This window comes from Cavia porcellus, unplaced genomic scaffold (assembly GCF_034190915.1).
Source record: "Cavia porcellus strain 051 isolate PalLab524CR breed Dunkin Hartley unplaced genomic scaffold, mCavPor4.1 scaffold_18, whole genome shotgun sequence".
Taxonomy (NCBI): Eukaryota; Metazoa; Chordata; class Mammalia; order Rodentia; family Caviidae; genus Cavia; species Cavia porcellus.
The window spans coordinates 66985743-67007865 of record NW_026947501.1 but is presented as its reverse complement, the minus strand read 5'-3'; the positions used below and the strand labels follow the sequence as shown (position 1 = coordinate 67007865).

The 22123-nt window shown below is 39.7% G+C and overlaps 1 long non-coding RNA gene across 2 annotated transcripts in view; it reads left to right on the top strand.

Moving 5' to 3' along the window:
- The window catches only part of LOC134471399 (uncharacterized), a 52922-nt gene that overhangs the window by 21632 nt on the left and 9167 nt on the right, over nucleotides 1–22123 (top strand). The window contains exon 5 of one of the 2 annotated variants that reach the window (XR_010040858.1): nucleotides 7281–8008. The exons of the other annotated variant lie outside the window; for it this stretch is intronic. This is a non-coding gene — a long non-coding RNA (uncharacterized LOC134471399). Of the gene's footprint in view, nucleotides 1–7280; nucleotides 8009–22123 lie in introns of those variants that run through there. 2 annotated transcript variants of the gene reach the window in all.

Sequence of the window (22123 nt, the reverse complement as noted above, 5' to 3'; positions counted from 1 at the left end):
AGTCTAATTCTAAATATGAAAGTGTATCAATGAATAAAATAGGGAAAATATTTTATTTTACAGAAAGCAGAGAGCATACTAATTCAGATGACTGAGTAAAAAAAGTAAAATTAGTCACATTTGGGGTGCAGATTTAGGGACAGCATATTGGCATTTTGCAAGCAGATACCTTGCTGAATTTAAAGTAGAAGATTACATTTGGGCAAGACCTGAAGGAGCTGACCTCAAGGATTCCAGCAGAGAGAAGAAGGAGGTGTGGCAAACCCGTGGCAGAGCCTCTGTGACAAGCCACAAGGAGATAAGTGTGAGTAGCATAGCATGAACTCAATGCTCCCACCTCTGCCTGCTCAGTTCAAAACAAGCACATCCCTGTCCTCTCTCACAAAACCAGGTTTCCTGGGAAGGACTTAAGTTTCTGGTGCTCTTCCTTCATACCTTATCCCAACTTGTAAATATATTTTCGTTTAAGTATTTGGCTAAATTCCTTACAGTCTACTAGAATGCATGTGCATTCTGAGAACAAATATGGCATTGTTCTATGTGTATCTCCGAGTATACAACAGGATGTGAGCTTTCAGTAGAGGAACAAATATTTGCTTTCTGAGAGATGCAATGGATGAGGGTTTCGAACAGTTGAGTTGTATATGCTTCCATGGATAATCGCTCCCAAGAGTGGGTGGAGTTTCCCTTTTATGAACTATAGATATGAAAAAGGCTATTTTGGAACAAAAGAGGAATTATGGATTTTGAAAACCAGCAAAATAAATCAGTCCTGGGTCACAAGTATCCAAGAGTTATTAATAAATCTTTGGGAAACATTTAGCAGTGGGAGTATTTTTCACATATGCAACATACATGTATAATTGAAAATTAATGTAAAAAACAAATTAATGTAAAAATAAATGAATGCATTAATACAGAATTTCTTATTACAGGTGGCAGTCTCAAAATTCCAGTATGTCACAGGGCAAGGAAGTTCTGATGCCTGAACTCTTAACATTAGGGGACTGCACACTCTCTGTGTACACACACTCTGTCTAAGGGTTTGTGGTCTGAATTATACATCACACTTTACAATTTTCCTCTGCAGTGACAATCGTCTGATTGCTGATTAAACTTTAATTCTAAGCACATTTGTCTTGTAAATGTTAATAAAATAATCTTTAAATCAAAAGCATGCAATGATTCACATGACATGCTTTTTGTGCTCCATGAATAAAGTCTAATTTCAAGTTTCTTTGAATCAAATAGCACTGGAAAATGCCAGCCATATTCAAGCTTTAGAGGAGGAAATGGAGGCTCACAGAATTTAGCTCATTCAGTCACCCAGTGAGCTCCCTTCTCTGTCACTTCACAGTATTTTCTTCTAAGCACGTTGGGTCATAATTGTTTGTTTTAAAATTCCATCTTTCTCATTTTATTATCCATGTCAGGGAAGGAAATAGGCAAAGGAGTGTCTTTGTCTCTCTACATCCCCAGAATTGTTCTAGTCTTTAAAGACTTTGCAGTATAAAACCTCTCTCTCTCTATCTCTCTCTCTCTCTCTCTCTCTCTATATATATATATATATATATATATATATATATAATGAATAAAGTCTTTCATCACTACCAGTCACAATATACCATGGATATAAATGCTTGTATATGGTGCATTTTCAGTATTTTTTATCTTATAAACATATATTTACATCTGTAAATACATATATAGCTACCTACAAATTTCAGTTTTGTGGCAGACCAACCATAAATGTCTAGGAATGGAAATGTATAGTTGAAATGAAAAAAAAAAGTCTAAATAGGTCTTTAACACATATCTCCACAATATATTAGACTGTTTTATTGTACTTTATTGAATAATAAATTACATAATTCTCTTTTTAAGATTGTTTGCTAAGTCACTTTGCTTTGTATTCCTTTGACTTAAAGGAAATTGAACTCCTGGTAACCACAGCAATTCTTTCTTTATGTTCCTGTGCTTTCCCACCTGCCTACCTAGGATCCTTCTGCCTTACCTGTCTAGTAGTATGCTTTCCATGATGTGGACATGCAATTAAATTTTTTTGATGACTCAAAATCGAGAAAATCATAGGAAGTAACAGAAATGGCGTCCCATGTGTTCCATGTCTGTTATCCATCTCTGTGACCTCTGTTCTCTTTGTGACCTAAATCTCTTGCTGAGAGGACCCTTTCAAGTGTTGACATAATTAAGTTGACATAATTAAGTGTTAATAGCGAACATAATTAGAAGAAATGTTGACTTTCTAGTAGGGAATATTAGCTAATTATGTACCAATCTCCCCATCATTTTGAATATAAACTTTTATTTAATCTTCTTTAATACCTTTCCATATAGTTATGCAGATTTCCTCACTGATTTCCTACAGTTTTTTTCTTACATAAAGTGTTAGGTATCACCCATGCCTGTTCCCATGTTCAAATTCTCTTTATCTGTTTAATTCCTTAATCTCTTGATATCTTTTTTGATTGCCTATTAACATCATGTCTTTCAACCTCCAGATGTCCGCTAAATAGTTCAATTCCTGTCAGAAATACATTTTTGAATATGAAATAAAATCTAGGTCTCTACAAAGTACCATTTAACTAGGGAATCTCTCTAATCCCAACAAGTTTCACATGCAAAAATAGAATGTACATTAAATTATATAATAATAAATGTCAGAAGCTGAATGAGATGGTTGAGGACACAAATTCCAGTTCCTTTCATCCATTTTCCATATCTTTCTTCATGTAAAGTAAAAAAATCAGGGCCCCAGAAGACATCAGTGGCTTTTCTGAGCTCTCCCTGAAGAGGCTGAGCAGGGAACAATTATATTGATTTTTGCACAATCAATCTGGAAAGGACTTTGGAAATCTTGCTGCAATAGGACTCCGTATTAGGGACAAGTGTACACATAAAATCTCTTTCACATTCCTGAATACAGTTTATCTGATTTTATTGCATTTCCATGAAGGGAAAAACATTACCTTCACCTGAAAATAATAAGAAACTGGGGCTGGGGAACTAAGGGATGTTAAGAAATATTCTATAAACATTTAACAAGAGATTTAGTGGAAATTTAAAGTCTGTCTTAATTCCAAAGCCTTTGTCCTTTACTCTTATGTGGTGTCAGAATCAGACCCATAGAGATTCATGTCACAGTGTTCTCGATTTTAGAAAAATGAGGGCTTCTCAATCATTACTGTGGCTTCAATATACTAAATCCCTTCCTCATTGTAAATTAATCCTCTAATTCAGCCAACATATTGATCATGGGGCATAGAAGTTAATAAAACAGTCCTTCATTTCAAGAAACTCAAGGCCTAAATGAGGACAAACACACAAATAATAACTCTAGCACATTCAGCTCACACTAAGTTTAGATTCTTATTGTATTAGTTCATTAGAATTGCATTAAGTTTCAATATGATGTACAATTATTCTTTGTAATTAAGAAGAATATGCATATGATACTTTTAAAATTTGCTTTACTTACTAATATATTTCTTTACTGATTTATGTATTTCTTCCTAATGAGCAATGCCATCCATACAGCATGGATTTTGCTCTCCTTAGTCTTTTGGAAACTTAAGGCCTTGGTTTCTAGAGTCGTTGAGAAATGTCATGGCCCCATTTCCTCCTCATTAAACTGTGTACCAGTGCCATTGAATGAGTAAGTTGAAGAGGGGTTCCAAATGCATCTTGAGAACTTAAAATGGCAAAGATAAATTTTGCATTTTACATAGTGTTTCTTGTGTTTAGCTTCAAAAATGTACAGATGTAGTCTGGAGCAAACTATTCATCACAACCCTAAAGAGTTCCTAGTAAAGCATTATAATGATAGAAGTGTATCACTTCTCAAAACTGAAATTTGAAGATGCCAATTAGAAGAGTATGTGTCTAGATTGGTAGAATTGTTAACTGTAACACTGGACAAATATGACACCAGAAGTATAAAGAATACAGTCAAAATGTGTGTGGTTTTGCATAAATATCCAACCTCTAGTGTCTGGAAATAGCAAGGTAGAAAGTGAAAATTAATGGCAGAAATTGAAATACATCTATTGTGCTAATGAGTAACACTATTTCTAGACATGATAGCATGATATCATTTAGGAAGCTTAAGCTATTAAAGTGGGAAGTATGAAATCTCCTCATTCAACTGGTAGAAGTATTAGGAAGCAGTTAGTTGGGTCCTCTTTGGATTTTTCTGAAAGTAACAATGGTTATCACTTAGCTTAGACACCTGGAAAACTGACTTGGAATGCTGGGTCTAAGCTGATAGTATGACTGTCAGCTTTGCCTAGGATCCAGATTTAGGTAAAATTTGGTTAAGAGAAACCATAGAACAAAGGAAACATAAGAAGCTTTAACCCTTGTTAGTCCACTGTTGTACTTCAAGAACAAACACATAAATAAATAAATAAATAACTACTGTTTTTGCACTATCTGGGGAGCTCTGCACCAAGGGAGCTTGTTTTCTGTATTAGTACAATTTTCATTATTAGGGTCAACTACCAAGCACAACTTAAAGAACAAGATGCTAATTTAGTTCACAGTCTCTAGAAGATTCATTCCCAGATTGGTTGGCTCCAGGTTAAAAGAATATGGTGGAATGGCATGGAGAAGTAAGGACTCTTACCCCATGGTCACCAGGAAGCAAGAAGGGGAGGGGAGAGAAAGAGACAGACAGACAGACAGAGAGAGAGAGAGAGAGAGAGAGAGAGAGAGAATGAATATGAATCTTGGGAGAAGAATGCAAACTTCTAGGTCATGACCAGTGATCCACTCCACAAAAAGCCCCACTTCTCAACAAGTAGTAGATTAGTAGGTTCAGGTATTGAATTTATCAGTGGATGAAACCACAGATGAGTCCTATTATGTAATCTCCTTAAACACATGAGACTTCAGGGGGACATGTTAGATCTTAATCCTAATACATTCTTTGACAATATAATTTGTGTAATTTGCTGTAGGAAATAAGAATTGTCTTCTTTCTTTCCTTTTCTTCATAATTCGTCCCTTTCCATGTTGTTGTTTAATATTCAGATTCTTCCTTGGACAAATGTATCTATTTCTCTGAAGTCAAAAGTCATGATCTCTGAAAATCAAGGCTGTTCTCTCCTACTTCTTGGGTGAGAAATATGCACATAAAATAAGACATTGCTTGGGCTAAAGAAAAGACCTTTATGACTGCATTTCTGAGAAATGCATGAGGAGATAGGAACTTCTGTTAGGATTCCAGTATGACTGGTTTTGTCTCTGGAGGACCTTTCTACTATTCATCTTGCTCCCTCTCGTTCTTTCCCAGTCATTCTAGGACTTGCATAAATGCCCCAGAATTTCCTAAGTAGCCGTTCTCTGATGTACCAACCACCACTGTTTGCCTTTCATCCACTTTCTTTGAGCAGTTTTCTCCATAGACTAATTAAACTTAGTACTTCTAAGCTCAGGGTCATTTACAAGTTGTATGTTTTTCGCTCTTTTTCCAATAAATATAGAAGTAGAGATATAGGAAGACTGTTTATCTTTCGAAGAAATTAAAATAATATAGTAATACAATTATTTGCATTTCTTTAATATATATCTTATCCTTTGGGTCTGCAAGAATTATGAAGGCAGAGCTATACACGATTTTTTCCATCACTGTTTCCATTTGCAGTTTCTAGAATGTTCCTTATGTTAGATACTTGTAAACTAGTGAATGAATAAAGTATATAAGTAAGACCATTAGATTTGACTCTCACAACAAATGATGTCTTCAAATTTAGAATTTTGTTTAAGGCTTCAAATCAGATTATGTAACAATATTATACAAAGTTTCAAAATTGGAGAAAAAATATTTCCCATAGAAATTTAAAGTTATGCCTTATTTTTAGACTAATTCTGCTATAGTGAATTTCTTTTATAAAGCTCATATTAATATAATTATGTCAATGCTATATTCTTTGGGAAAATGAATAATTATTAAGGAGTACCATTTTGGAACATTTGTTTGTTTCATTTCATTGCATCAGAAATATCAAAAAAGTTAAGGCGGCTTTGTTGTGTCTAACACTAAGCAAGATCATAAGTGAACAAGTGAGCACATTAGCACGGGCCTCCTCAGAACTGAGGCTCTACCCCAGATTGACTCCCTGTGCTGGTTCTGGGTGTCCCTTTGACCTGTGCTGATGGCCAGCCCCCAGCATGCCATGCTGCTCTCTCCCAGCCCAAGCTCTGGCTCTGTCTGCAGGGCTCCCCTTCTTAACTTGGCTAACTTCCCAGCTGTTCCAGGGTGACCTTTCCCAGAAGCTCCTCCCTACCACACCTTCAGGGCTTGCAGGAATCTACTTCCTCAGGGCAGGGAGCCTCTCTTTGTTCAAACCTTTCTCCCTAGGCAAGGCCAATATCTCACAGACCGTGAACTTGTGCAATAAAAGTTCTCAGGTTACAGAATGACTTAATTCTGTGCAGCCTACTCGGACAGCTGCCCGGCCAAAGTAAATGCTGGAAAGGGTCTTTGTGTAACTATTTCTCTGTATGGGGGCTTTTTGCACTTGAGTCTCTTAGGCTGCTATGAGTGTTTATGGCCCCTTGGCACTGCTTCCTTCCTAGGAGGAAGCTGACTAACTAAGGTTAAGTTTGATTGGCAAAAAAAAAACATACTAATGGAATGGAATTGTTAGTGCTGTTCTAACTCTGATACCGTAGCTAGGGACAGGATAGAAAATAATTCCTTATCTTCATGGAGCCTGCCTTTATTGCTTATTTAATATGTAACACTGCAAAAACATCTGCAATTTATTATTTCAGTTGATATAACAGGTAATATCAATGTCCTTCAGTGTTCTTATTTCTAACTGATTGCTGGTTTTATCACATGGCAGGGACACCTTCCATTTCAGAACATATTGGATCCTTCCTCAGCCTTGGTGGGGGGAGGGGGATCGAGAGGGATGGACTCCACTAACCATGTTGCTCTGCTGAGTAACTGGTATAAAACCTGTGCCTGTTTCATAATTCCTGCCAGTGATACAGAAGCAATGATCTCCTGGCAGGAACTCAGAAAGTCTGCCTCATTTATAAAGTGGGATGCAAGACACAGATACTTGATTTGTTGCACCTGGATGAAGGGATTCCACGTGAAAATAGGAACTGAGACAGCTGTCTTAGGACCATGAAGAGAAGACAAGCAAGTGTCAGAGGAGAAGAAAGAATATAACCCTGGTGAAGATGTCCGCCTGTTAAATTTGCTTGTTGTGAGACTCACACCCCCAACTTTTTTTTTTTTTTTTTAGGAATTCATCGTTCCTCTGATTTTTCACTTCACCATTTTATTGCTCACAGCCTCGCTGACAGAGCTGGTGGCAAAGCTGAGGTTGGCCCATGGCGGGGCAGAATGACACAGTGCTCAGGAGTCTATAGTGGCCGCTCTGCATACATCTGGGTTTCAGGGCATTATGCTCTCTCTTGCATCTGCTCAACTCTGCTCTTACTGTGGGGAAACAACCAAAGTAACACACAAGTAGACAGATGTGAGAGTGCTGTAATCAATTTATATGGGAAAACAAGGCCTACGGTTGATATTCACTGCAAAGAAGTTTGTCAGCTGCAGCCACAGAGCAAGACCTGGCTGCGGCCCATCTCTGTTATTCTGGCTGCTTTACACATCATCTTTAAGCATAGGAATTGTATGTATTTTGTTGCTTGTGTGATCCATCTTATATCCTGATTTATCACCAAGCCCAGAAGACTGTGCAATGATTTAATAAATGTATATGCTAGCAAAGTCTTAATAATGTTACTGCAACAAAGGAAAAAGCCAATCTTATATGGATCACCATGGACTCCTTCCTAATGTTACTGCAACAAAGAGCCAATCTTATATGGATCACCATGGACTCCTTCCTGGGAAATTTCCCCCCAAATTACCCTCCATATAAATTTACCAATAGCAGAAATAGTACAATCTCTATGCTACCAATCACTCTCAGACTCCCAGTCATTTGCCATACAGGTCAGTACTTTAGAGGGTATACCAACAGTGCCCGTGTTTTAGCACGGTTATAAATGGATATACGGTTATTTGCTAATCATCACCTTGTTGCCTAGTATCTGATGAGCTCTCTGATAGCACGGACCCAATACTGATAGCAGTATTGTGTATCCCACACAATACTGTATTGTGAAAAGACCTACCTGAAATTCAGACAGGGCTTGCTGAAGTTCAGTTTATTAACCTATTTTGCAATGGGTCAGTACCCTCAATTAACATAAACATGGAAAGATATATTCAAAATAAATAGACCTTAATTGAGCACCTGCTGCAAGTTCAGACTTCTATTTGTAGACATTTTAAATTTGCAAATGCATCCTTAAGGAAAACTTGCTAGTAGGTTTTAGCCAGATGGAATCTCAGGAAGGTTGGTCGCTATGGTATGGCCCTACACTCGGCTAATTCTCTAAAGCATGGATTCTGTTCAGAAGCACACACTTAGAAATAACCAAATGATATTCTTGAAAACTGATTTTTAGAGAAGCGTAGGCATTAAAACTTTTGTCTCATGTCTTTCTTCTTTTTCCTTTTCATGGAGGAAATTTTTCACATTTGTCCTGGCTGTCATTTTGCCTAGGCTCACTGGAAATTTGACAATATAGTACTGAAATTGGAGGTAAATATTAGTGTCTATTATGTGTTTCAATGCATGCAAAGCTCACCAGGAAGCTTACTAGCTAAAACAAAGTAGACTTGTCACAGAAATAAGAACTGGTGGAAAATTTTTATTGGTGGAAATTTTTTACTGAACAAAGCAGTCAGTAACTTCCAAGTACCAGTTCCTGAGTTGTACAGGTTTCTAATTCTAGCAATTGGTTGTGAATTCTGTGGTCAGAGTTAGAAAATGCAGAGGTCACTCCTAGAGCATGAGACAGAACAGACAGAAACAGGTGTCCACCTGGATCCAAGTACTAAGATAAAATTAAGTACCAGAAATCCATGCACACTGTCAGAGAATGAGTCTGCCTTGTGTAATGTGGTTCCACTGGATTGTTCTGCCTGAAGGTCTATTTCTGTCCTTTTTCCTTGCAATTATCTCTTATATTCATCTTGATGGAGTCTTATTCTAATATTTTTCAATTTAGAGGATGAACCACTCCCTAAACTTCCCCTGTCACTTACAACTTCTTCTAAATTCTATCCTATCGCTCTGGTTTGTTTTACAGCATAGGCTTCCAGCAAATTTATTCATGGAAATCATTTCCCTACTCCCAGACTCTTTGTCTCACAACCACTACTGTCTGAAGCTGCTCTGGTAAAGGTCATTTATCCTTCTCCATATTGCCAAATCCAACGGTCAGTTCTCAAGCTCTCTTTGCAAACATTCTATCAGAAGTTGCTCATCAGCAGATAGTACAGTTATTCCTTCTGTCTTTAAAATATTCTTTATTCAGCTTCAAGGATCCTATATAACCTTGTTTCTTTGTTTGTTTATCTTCTTTGTTTTTCCTTTGACATACTAGAGTCTGCAGAGACCTGTGGCCAGCCCTTCTTTCCATCTAGTTTTTGCCCTGTGGAGACCTTGTCAGAGCACACTGCTACACTGACCAATACGGGTCAGTGACTTCAATTCTGTTGTTTTCCTTGAACTCCAAGGTCAGTGACCATCCTTCACTTCTAAGGATCATAGTCATGTCAAGCCTACCATACACAAAATAAAATTATGTTTTAAGATTTATCCTCTCATTGTCTACATCTTGGTAAATGCAGTCCAAACATCATTAACTCGATTTCTGCCTTCCTTGCTCTATCCTATCAATTTATTTGTGAATTTTTTAGTTAAATCCTCAAAATAGGCCAAATCTGATCACCTTTCTTCACCCCTTGTTTACTCCCCCATTGTAGCTTTCACTCTTTCTCTTGCACACACAGCTAACATGGTCTCCCACTAAGCCGACCAGGTTTATACTTACCTCAACCTCCTCCATCTACTCTTCCCACAACAGCCAGAATAATTGTTTGTGGGCTGAATCATGGCTCCTAAAATACATATGCTGGAAAACAATCCTCAATTTTTTAGGATGTGGCTACACCATGCAAAGGTAAAGATGTAATGTAACAGTATATTAAAGTGCAGCGTTCAGTGTGTCCCTAATCCACGACAACAGTTTTTATAGGAAAAAGACATCTGCAGACAGACAGACAGACAGACAGGTGAAGAGGAAGATACAGGAGGAGACAGGGTGCTGAGGCCATCTATCAACTGAGAAAGAGGACGGGAGAAATGAAACTGCTGGTGCCTTAATCTTGGACCTCCAGCCTGCAGAACTGTAGGAAAGCAAACTTGCATCACCCAAGCCTCACTGTGTGGAGTCCATGGCAAAAAACACACAATTAACTTCAGCATAAAACTTACGTAGCTTCAGTCCTTTTTGTAAACCCCTCTGTAGCCTTTCATTTACCTTTGGGAACAACACAAAACAAAACACTCAATCGTTTATGCTTGTCTGTATTTCGAAAGTTTCCTGTACCGGCTCCTCCTCATTTCTAGTTCCGTCTTGTTTGACTACTTTTTCTTTCCAAAATTTTTCAGCTATTTTGGCATTCTGCGTATTCTTCCATATTTCCAGATCATTCCAGTTGCAGGTTTTGTGTTTTTTCTCAGTCCTGTGGTCCTCGAGATACCAACCTCCGCAGAGCCCCCTGCTTTGCTGCATGGTTAGATCCGCACCATTAGGCAGCTCTGGAAGCCCTTTGTTGAGACCTACCCTCAGTGTGACCTCTGGTCCCTTTCTATTCTTTGACTCTGGTGTGAGTTTCATTCATACCTGAAATTAAGTGGCTTATTCACTTGTTTACTCCCCTTTGTCTATCTCAGTAGGTGGTATAATCTGAAAGAACTGGGTGTTGTCTTCCTTAGATTGTTTATTCTTTCCATCTCTTTAGCTTTTCTTTAATATTGGGTTTATAGCTTTTTTGTAAGTGCCAAGAGCTGGGTTTGGCATATATAAGGGACTTAACAAATATTAGTTGAGTGACTTAGTTACTTCTCTCGTTGCTGAGACAAAATATCCAATACCCACAAGTTAAGGGAATGTTTATTTAGCTCATGGTTTGTAGAGATTTTTTCCCATACTTTAGATTTTCTTTACTATTGTGTTAACAACTTTTTCATCAGTGCCAAGAGATGGTCTTGATTTAGCTCACAGTTTGTAGAAGTATCAATCAGTCCATCATCAGCTGGCTCTAAGGCAGAGTGACACATGGTAGAGGGGCAACAGTTCATAGTGGTGAAAAATAGCAAAAACAACAGTGAGACACAAGTCTTTGTCTCTTATATTATAACTTGCAGTAGGGTGCGTGTAACATTCATATCCTTAATCCCTGTATTGGACCATAAATCAATCACAAACTACACTCAGTCACATCTGAACCCCCCCTCTCACTCCCCATGACTGTATGAGACTTTGGGGGATATCGGAACACAAACCATAACATTGAGTTAATGAATTTTTGCCCTCAGCCCTTGCTTTTTAGTATTGCTTCTGGACTTCATAAGTTTCTTTTTTTCACATTATGATCAATAATTATAATAATTACCCTTCTGTACTTTTTTACTGTTTGTTGTCAAGCATTATGCTGAAGACTTTAATAACAGTTATTTGATATGTAGCATGTACTGTTTTATTCTGCAATGAACTTATGCTCACTTGATTAAAGGAAATGGGAGTGGTATGGCATGTTAGGTCCCTCACATGGTAAGGCTGCTACAGACAGACCCATTGAGAGAGGATGGCTGCCTAGGGGCATTTGGGTCCTTCTGTGGCCATCCATGGCCAGCCTTGCTTTCTCTTCTCTGTCTGGCTGCTTCAAGGACCTGATGGCTGATATGCCTGCTCTGGTGACTCTGGGCTACTGCTTCTCCTGATGAATTGGCAAAGCTGGTGCCCAGCATGAGCCATTGGACAGCTACATGTCTTTTTCTACACTGGCCAAATGCTATCTGTTAGGCCTATAATTGGGGATACATCTGGGGGAACTGACACCAAGTCTGTGGGACACGTATGTTCTCTTGCCTTCAGCTATTGGGGCACCAATGGAGATGACAGCTATAGGTTTAACCTGTCCTTGAAATGGACAGGACCTTTCCATGAATCATTTTATCAGTATAACTTAAACATTGCATCATCCATTTTAAGTATTTCCAATTCACAGATAAAAGAATTGGTGACACCCTCAAGACACGAGGTGACAGTGATAGAAGACAACACCTCTCCTACCTTTCATCCCCCAAACTCATATACACACGTTCACGCTACTAGTTCCAAGTATAACAATTAAAAGTTTATTAGTACGTGTTTTCAGTATATGCGGCTTACAATCATCTTGGGGATGAGCTGGTTACCAGGGCGGGTTTCTTTTGTATAATCCTCTTCCCCTTCCCTGCACCCCCTTCTCTAACTCCCTTACCTCAATATTCATTCTTATTGATGTTATTCATCTGAATTAATTCATTGAAGTTATTATGTTCCTATACATGGCACATCTTTATTATACCTATTTCTCCTTCCACCCCTATTTACCCTCGCTTTTCTCACTTGGATGCCTCCCCTACTATAAGAGATCCATCTTCTTTGCCTTCTATCCACCAGTGAATGTTTTCTCTATTAGTACTTTCCCTCATTCAAATGAGAGAGACACATAATATTTAAGCTTGTGTTTCTGGTTTATTCCAGTCAACCTTATACTATCCAGGTGCATCCATTTGTCTACACGTGCCTCACATTATAGCCACCATATATAGATGCCACATTTTCTTTATCCAGCCATCTGTGATATGTATACGGGCTGCTCCTTGGATTGAGCTACTACGACCTGCACTGCTTTAAACATTGATATGCACAAGCTAATGAGAAGCAACAACAATTTTTAAGGCTCTTAAAATCCCCATGCCCTTTTTTGACTCTGAATCTTTAGTGTTCTTTCAGGTACCCTCGTGAGAATACAGTCTTCCTTTTAAATGTCATTTTTTCTGGCACCTGCTCTCCATCCCAGAATTTTTGCTCTCACAGAACCTTCTGTTTCAAATATTATAGCTCCATCACTCAGAGCTCTGTTTGTTGTAAAATACAGAAGCTTGATTCTGACTAGATTAAGATGGAGGGTTGGGCTTTAACTGGCTTTGGGCATTGCAGTATCCAGGGTTCAGATGGAATGTAATTTATCTCTCTGCCTTTCTCTGTATGTCTCTCTCTCTCTTTCTTCCTGGATCACATCCATTGTTTGATGAACTCTCTCAGGGTAGAAGGAAAGAGGATAACGGATAGTCCCAAGTCTTTCTCATATCTCCAATTTATAATCCTAGAAACTTCACTACCTATAAATGCCAAGTATATCTGGTTCTTGTTTTATTTTCAGGACATCTGGGGTTAGGGTATGAATCAGACCCATTCCAACTTCATGGCATGATGAAAGTTGCAAGGAAAAATCGAAAAATCTGCTGGACATAATCTTTCATCATACATTTTTATAATTTGTCTTTTTGCGTATCTGTTCTTTACACACCCTGTGCTACTGTTGTAGGGAAAGTTATTGTCTCATCTCTTTCCTTCAAATGCATAGCACATTGTCTGACATAGTTTAGAAACAACCACAACCCTGAAGCAGATTAATTAAACTAAATGTGGTCTTGGAATGGGCCACTGGTTCTCCAGTTGGTTCTCAGTTTTAAAAGACTGTGAAACCCTTGTATTGTGCCCAAGTCACAGAAACCAGGTCCCTGACTATCTTGATGCCATCATCAAGTCAGTTCCAAATCTCCTACAGCTTGGACAGCTACCTGCGGAGTAGGTAGATACAGGGGTTGGGACTTAGTTCTTAAAATGGATTCTAAGGAGCTCCACCTGCTGACCAATCTGTCCCAGAGCGTGCAGCCTTTAAACTCCTCCCTCCTGTGCCTCAGTCCCAGTCTCTGGATACTGGAGCACAGGATGATGAGGAAAAAGAAAGCACCTGAAGTAATGAAAAAGCAAAAGAACCTAATTCTCACGTCCTTGATGGTCACAAGTGAAGTTTCCTACCCCCAGTCTCACTCAGCAGTCATCGCCAATGTTCTGATTGATCTTATTACCATTGTGCAGGAGACAAAGCGGAGAAGAGCTTGCCTTATTCCCAGCGCAGGCCAGCTCTCGGCAGGTAATTCACATGAGTCCATGATATTTCTACAGTGGAACCATTTGGAGGATACTTTAACAGCTATGGGAAAATGTCACACACTTTACTGCAACTGTTTGGTGAGGCAAACATTATTTATTTGAAATAATAAAACTGAGAGATGCAGAGAAGATAAGTTTCCTGCCCAAGGGATAGACTACACTCTCATTTGGGCTTTGAATTATGATTGTCTAAACTGCCTGGCCTCCTTGAGTTTCTACGTCCCCAAAGCTTGTCTCTTGGGTCTGGGTCTGTCACACTTCCCCTGGGAGACTTCTAAATCCTGTTCACTACAAGTCACCCAATTGCATGTGTTTTCCTTGCAGGGGTGTGAGCTGGTGACACCTAGGTCATCTCACTGTGGATAAATAGAAGGGAAGGCATGGCCCTGCTTCCTGGCGCTGAGTTAGCTAGGGTTTCACGTTAAGTGAAGCCTGCTGGGAAGTGCTTAAGGAGGCCAGCACTGTGTCAACCAGCTTCAGCTGGCTGAGGAGTTTGGCATTCCATGGTGGCCTCGTGTCCTCCGCCCCCATAGGTGTGTGGTCACTTGCAGGCTGCCTCCAGCGCAGTCCTGAGTAGAACCCTGGGGTTTCCTCAAGGAGAATGACATTTACCTTCCAGAACTGCACAGTGCTTGGGCACAGACTAAAGACCGTATGACAGGGCCATGATAGTGTACCCCGATTCACAGACACCTGAGAGAGGGAAGACACCTACAGTCTTATATCCATTCAGTGACAGAGTTCAGAGTTGGCTTTGTTCATTTCAATCCAAAACTCTCTGCCCTCTCTCAGGCATAAGAACATCAGCCTGAGACCTTTGGATGGCAGAGAGCACAAAGTCCAGGCACACGGTTTGCTAAATGACCCTTTTGCGGACTGAAGCTCTTCAGCTGGTCTGCTCCCTTGGAGGCCTGTTTAGTGTGGTGGGGACTAGGGAAAGCCTCTGGTTTGTGCTCTTTTGTTTCTTCAGACCGTACGTAGGATATCTGTAGACAGTATTCCCTATGGTTGGTCAGAACAATGGGAGCTATTTTGATTATGAAGGACCTAACTGACCCTGCAGCCAGTAATTTCCTGGCTTTCTAACCCAGTGGGCCCAGGCTATTCAAGCAAGCCCCAAGCAGCATTGGACTGGGAGTGAGGATGCCTAGATGCTTGGATTCATGTCCTTCCAAGCAGGAATTGTGCAAGTCTGGGTGCCAGGAATTAAGGAAAGGGGGGACAAAGTCTTGTTCCTGTGCCCGATGCGTGTTTTCTGTGAGGCATGGGTCACTCAGTGCGTGGGAAAGTGCTGCTGGCTGGCTGCTGCTCAGGGTCTCAGGAGGGCAAGCAGAGGGTTCCCAAAAGATTTGGGGAAGTGGGATCAGCCCCAGGTTTATTTCCAGGAGAGGCAGAATGTGTTTTGGGAAGTTTATTGGACCTGGTGTCGCAAAGACGTGAACATTGTCTCTGTATAACTGCATGCAGTTACTAAAAAACATACACATGCTAACGAATACAAATAAATAAATAAAATACCAATAGAAATAATGTGGGCTATGGCACTGGGTTTGATAACGGAGGCCAAAATACCTAACATTCAGGCTTGTTAAAATGTTTGAACTGGTTTGTTGTGGTTGTTGTTTGTTTGTCTCTTGTGATTTTTGTTTTCCTTTTCTGTGGTTTTTCTTTTTTTTTTCTTTCAAACAATTTTTTTTTAAAGAGGTTTTTAAACTGAAACAAAACAAAACAAAACGAAACAAAAGGGAGACTGCCTTATTTCTTTTATCCAAGAATCGAGAAATCAAAGATACTGGGATGGCATGATCGACACCCTGAGATTGCAAGGGACACCACACGACAGTGTCTAAGTCAGACCAAGCTGTGTGGCTTGGGCTGGTGGGTGTGCAAGAAGACAGATTTCCGAGGAAGCAGTGAGGCTAAAGAGAGGTGCTAGGCATGGAGGTGCTCTCCTCTAGCCCGGCATTCTGGGGCAAGGCTGACACAGGAGGATTTCAACTTTCAGCCCAGAGCAAGCAAACTAACAACTTAGCAAGACTCCGCCCAAAATAAATCCTGGAGATATAGGTCATTGAGAAGGCTCTGGATTCCATCCCAGGTATACCCTCTCCAAAAAACAAAAAAATCAAGAAAGGCATTGGGGTGACTTAAAACAGAAGAAAGGAATCATATGACAGTGTTTTTAGCAATTCATATTCAGTAAATGTTTACAGAAGTTAAATAATCTTCATGAAATATGTACAGAGCTTTGCTGAACTAACACTCACAGGAGCAGAGATCAACTCCAGGTCGAAAGTTAAGTTATGAGTCATACTCGTCATTACAACCATCGAGAATGCTCGTTAAGAAACTTTACATCCCCTTCCTGTGGTACTGACTCAGAACCATTTGTGACAAAACCAGGAATCTTCATGAGCCTGAATTCCCTTGGGTGTTTCTTACACACTGTGTAGTTAGGGAATGATTATTTAAATTACCTTTTGTGCACTGGAAATTATCAATTTGAAATCTACTCATTAATCCACTATACCCTTCATAATTTCACTGTTACTAAGTCACTGGGGTTGGTAATTGGGTTCTATAAGGGTTCTGAAGGAAATGACTAAGCTGGGCCCAGATGGAATCCTGAAGGCCTAGATCTCTACTTGCATGTGAGTCAGATAATCCAAGTTGGGTTGGGTTACCAGGTAAAGCACAAGACAGTCAGTTAAATTTGAACCTCCACTAAACAATAAATATCTGTGTGTGCATGCACACTTGTGTGTGTGTGTGTGTGTGTGTGTGTGTTATACATACCCATCTTAATATTTATTTAGTAATTCAGGCAACAGCACTCTTGTGACTTGAACTTCAATGCCTCTTGCATTCTCACTATTTTATCCTGTGTTTCTTTTTTACTTTTGAAGGACAGGTAGAATTTGGCTACGGAAAACTCATTACTAAAATATCACACAGACACATCCTAATAAATATAAATGAATATAGATGTACAAATGTTATTGGGAAAAGTATGCTAAGGAAACGTACCTTCATGGAACAATCCTTATGTTCTGGATTGGTTTTCTGTGTTGGCTTGCTACAAACTTACTAGCTTAAAACCACAAACATTTTTTGAGTCAGGAGTCCCTCAGGGCTCAGTTAACATTCAAATCCAGAATAATGTTTAGAGACTCCAACATTTACTTTGAAAACTAGGAACCTGAGTAGATTATTACTATTGTGAGTATTTCTTTTTTGTTAACATTTTTTATTCTTTAGTAAAAATTCAGATGATGCCAAGGTCAAAAGACTGCTGATGTATATCAATAACGACTGATTTCCAAAGCTATTTGTATTAGTAGGAAATGAAATTTGTATTTTCTTTGTATTTTTATTTTTTTGAAATTTGTATTTTCTTGCTTAACAGCTTTCCTTGATGTTTTCCATTAACCTATAATTGTATAATATATCTTAAAAACTGTATACTAAGAGAACTGAAGATGAAGAAATGCTAGGTTTCAGCTTAACCTTAGCATTTAATTTAATATTTGGTTTAAACTACCAAGTGCCTTTGGGTCGTTTACAGCAAATCTACACTGGAAGAAAGTTAGTGCCCTAAGAAGCTCCACTTTACCCCAAAGCAGTGGGCAGAGACAGTTGGGTCCTGCTGTGGAGGTTCCCAGTGGCTGTGACTGTGATAAAACTAGAGAGAAGCTGTGAACTCTTCTTTTGGAGAAGCTGATGATTTTGGAAAGACAGCAAACCAAAATACAGTATTAACCTATATTGTTCAGTCTGAACTGCCTGGGTGATCTTCAGTGAAGGGGTTCCTGCCCCTGGTATTTCTCTCTCCAAGTACAACACACATTTCAAGCGCCAAGCTAAGGCACCATGTGCATTTCTGCAAGTCATCAAAAATCCTATTTGGAATAGATGTTCCTAATCAAATACATAGTCTGCAATGCCATGATCACTGGAAAAAAACTGGTGAAAAAAAGCCAGAAAAAGCACTCCTGAATCAGTGTTTCCTCCCCTAAGTCCGCTTCTCCATCAGAGAAGCACCTGGAGTTCATTCAGATGAAAAAACTCCACAGAGATATATAATGAAAATCAAAGTATTTCTTCTTTTTCTGCTTTCCTGCTTGTGTCTTTGTCTGGAAATATTTCCTCTGCCCCTTCAGATTCCCTGTCTAACTTGTTCTCTAAAGCAGGAGACTCTGAGAGACTATCCCCTGGGGGCCTCATCAGGAAGGCTCTTATTCCCCCTTTCCCACTGGAAATACTTACAATGAAGTAGAATAGAAAAGAAGAAGAGAAGGGAATGTTTTTTCTGGGGTTCCAGGGTGCCTGGTGCTGGTTTGATAGTGGCCCAGGTGGTCTTCATTGGATGTTGGATGGGATCTCTCCTGCAGGCTGCGCACCCACTGAGATGGAAGCTCACATTCTAAGAGGCCTCTTCTAGGTCCCAGAGATAAGACTAGAACAGTAAAGTGGGAAAATCCTTCCCTAGGAGTTAGAAAAATAAGGATTAAATAAGAAATACAGAAGACCTGGTTGAATGAATAAAAGCAATATCTGTAGATTTCTGCCTCCCTCTAATAAAGCTGAGTTCAAAAGAGAACAAGAGGAAAGGCTTTGGGGAGAAAGAATGTAGACAGTTCTTTGAAGAATGTAAGTATAATGGGGAGTCAAAGAAATGAGGTGATAGCCAGAGGTTAAGACATCCAATCAAGTGGGGATTTATGTAACAGAAGATATTTTATGTATATCTTTAATCAAACTGGTTCAGGACAAAAGGGGAAATTAATGATGCAGGAGAAAAATAGACTGATTGCTAGCTGCAGTCTTGAGGAGATGCATTGAGTAGATATTAACACCGGGCAGTAGAGCACTTGGATCATTGAACTTGTTCCCAGGAAAATTAAAGTTGAATTATTTAGAGCCTTCTCAGCAGATGAATGTAGGTTAATGATAAAAGTTGATTCATATCCACTTTCGATGTCTGTTCAGCTATTCATGAGTATTTTTGCTGAGTAAAACGATGTGTGTGCCTTCCTTAGCGTAAGAGGATAAATGTAAAATATGAAGATGTGTGAGTCAATAGTGTAAGCGAAACTCTTGGGTTAATAGGCTTCCTGCGAGGTGGAAGGAGGTCATCGGATTAAGAAATTCCTTCTAAATTATGAGCAGCAATTGTGTTGCTTGTTTCTCAGCTACTGAGGCCATTTCTGCCTTCCTAGGCATCACTGTGGCACTCTCTGTGTTCTATGACAATTTTCAAGTACTCTCAAGCATTGCCTGGTTTATGTTATCCCTTTCAGTATTTTAAAAATGTAATGAGCTTCCATTTGTAGACCCTTCACAGAGTTTGTAACGTGTCTGCTTGTCAGGGTCACACTCCATGTAAGATCCGCGGAGGTGACTCAGGGATCCAGTTTTATCCTGACATCACTCTCATGGTTTTACCTGGTATCTCATATCCTTTCATGGGGCCTGGTGCTGCATAATTTCTCCTGGCAGTGCTTTAGGCTGAAGAGTTTTATTACTTATCCTGGAATGACATCACAGACGTGGGTTGAACATTAATTACCCTAGGGTAATTAATGCATTATCTCATCTAACTCTCCTAAAATGTTGCAGATTATGTAGAACTACCACAACATTTACAGAGGAGGATAATGAAGCTCAAAAAGCCTAACAGAAAGAAATGCCCACATCCTCCTAACTGTACTAGTAATCGACCTCAACCTGGTAACAATAATATTTTAAGAAAGGTGGCTTTTGGCATGGCCCATGGATGCACCAATACTGAATTGAGCTCAGCTAGAGATAAGGCAAGAAGAGATGCAAAATGAGACAACAGAATGGGTGATAGTGAGGCTAGCTCTTACACAGGAGATGAGTTACTCCTGAAACCCTCATGGGGAGAGCCTCATGGGGTGTTACTGGGGGATAAGGGAGTGGACTGAACAAGGAAGTAGCTTCTTAGAGAACAGCTCTGGTGGTTACTCACTGCCTTCCTCCTATAGTCCAAAGACAACTTCCTGGTGCCCGTGAGCCACCTTCCTTCCCTCCAGGGTGTGCCTGAGAAACTGAATTCTCTTGGGAGTAGTTTTGAGCTCCAATACATGTTGAAATCCAGTGTTTCAAATGATATTTTCTGGATAGAGAGTCTTACAGTTGGAATTGAACTGGAGACTACATCCAGCAGAAGATGAAGGGAAAAAAATGCATGGTTGATGCTCATGGTCACCAGATGCCATACAAAAGTAAGGAGAGCTGTTTAGGATTTTTATAGAACTGTAAAGACCAAGGAACATTGTGAGCTAACTTACAAGGGAGCATGAAGTTTTGGGGATTTTAAACCTGACTACTGTTACACCCAACAGGTACCATGTTAGCTACTGCATCCCTAACCTGTCTATGACCCATAGACATCTCTAACCTGTCTATGACCCTTTCCATTCTCCTTAACCACACAACTGAGCACTGTACCAGGAGAATTTCCATAAAGTGTAGGGCAGTGTCAAACAGACCACAGCAAATTGTTTCTCACATTGAAATGACTTTGTGAAAATGACAACAGGATGTTGTTCTCATCCACAACTCAAGTTTAGATCCCAAAGAGATTGAAGGTGCTCACAGAGGAAGTGTGGAATCAGACCAAGGATTGATTGCTAAAGTTATAAGCAAAGTCAATTGAAGGCCAGAGTTTAATCCCAGATCTAAAAAATCTGTTCAGCTTAGTTCCAGGATAAATGATAAAGGCAGACACTTACACAAAGCAGAAGGTGAGGGGGAAGACTAGTGTTTAAGGAGTTCCAACAGTTTGCTCAGAATGTTGTCTTTGGTCCTTCACAGCTTCTGCTCTATTTATCCCTCACAGTACCAGACCTGAAAGGGACTCATCCCATTAATAAGTAGGTAAAAATCAGACTGGAAGTAAAGTAACTTGGCCAAAAGTACAGTGATTTTTAAGCAATAGCTAGCACTTTTTGTCCAGTCAATTAGTTTGGACTTTTTATCACTGGCCACCTAACCTAGATTCTTTACATGTTGGTCATCCAAGCCCTCTGGGTGCTTAGCATTCTCTGAAGGTCACTGCAGGGCACTCACAGAAGCACCCTTTCCCTTTCTGCATGGATCAAAGTGAACTTGAAGGCTCAGATTTCATACCATGTTGAGTCCTTCTCAGATTCTGTAAAATGGCGCTAACTTCAGTCCCTTCAATGCTACAAATCCTTGTTCCTCACCTTCCCCTGCACTGCAATGCCTGGTAAACAGCTGTGTCTCTGTGATGCAGATAAGAGGAAGCCAGGGTTCATAGCAAACATAGGTTTCTCAATAGACTGGATACTATCAGGTAGATCTCTTCTACATGGGCTACACAAGCCATTTGCAAAGACTGTGACCTGTCTTCAATAAGGCAGGATGACATGAAGAATGACCAGAGTTCAGAGTAGCAGTTAGTACAAAGACGCCAAAGGTGTCTCACACAAAATGTGGGTTAACTCTCATCTTGATGTTACTTTCGTCCTTCACTGTTGTCTACTGTACGGCGGGAGTCTTCACTGTGCTTTTTCTGTGCCTTCTTGAATCAATGCCAGGATCTGTTAGGAAGGATCTCTTGTATTTTATCTGAACTGATTACAACTTGCCACCAAAGTTTTATATCTGGAAAGACCAATTTTCTTGATAAATGGAATCTTGTATGATGATGTGACATTGTAGTGTTATTCTACTTGCACCCCGTAGTGGCGTATCACAGGCTGGGTGGCTTCAAAATCAGAAATTTAACGTTCTCACAGTTCTTGAGACTGAAAAGTGAAAGGTCAAGGCATCCTGCACTTTGGTTCCTTGCAAAGCCCCGCACTTTTGCTTGAAGAGAGCTGTCTTCTCCCTGTGTCCACATGGGGTCATCTCTCTGTGCCTCATAATCTCCTCTTCCTGT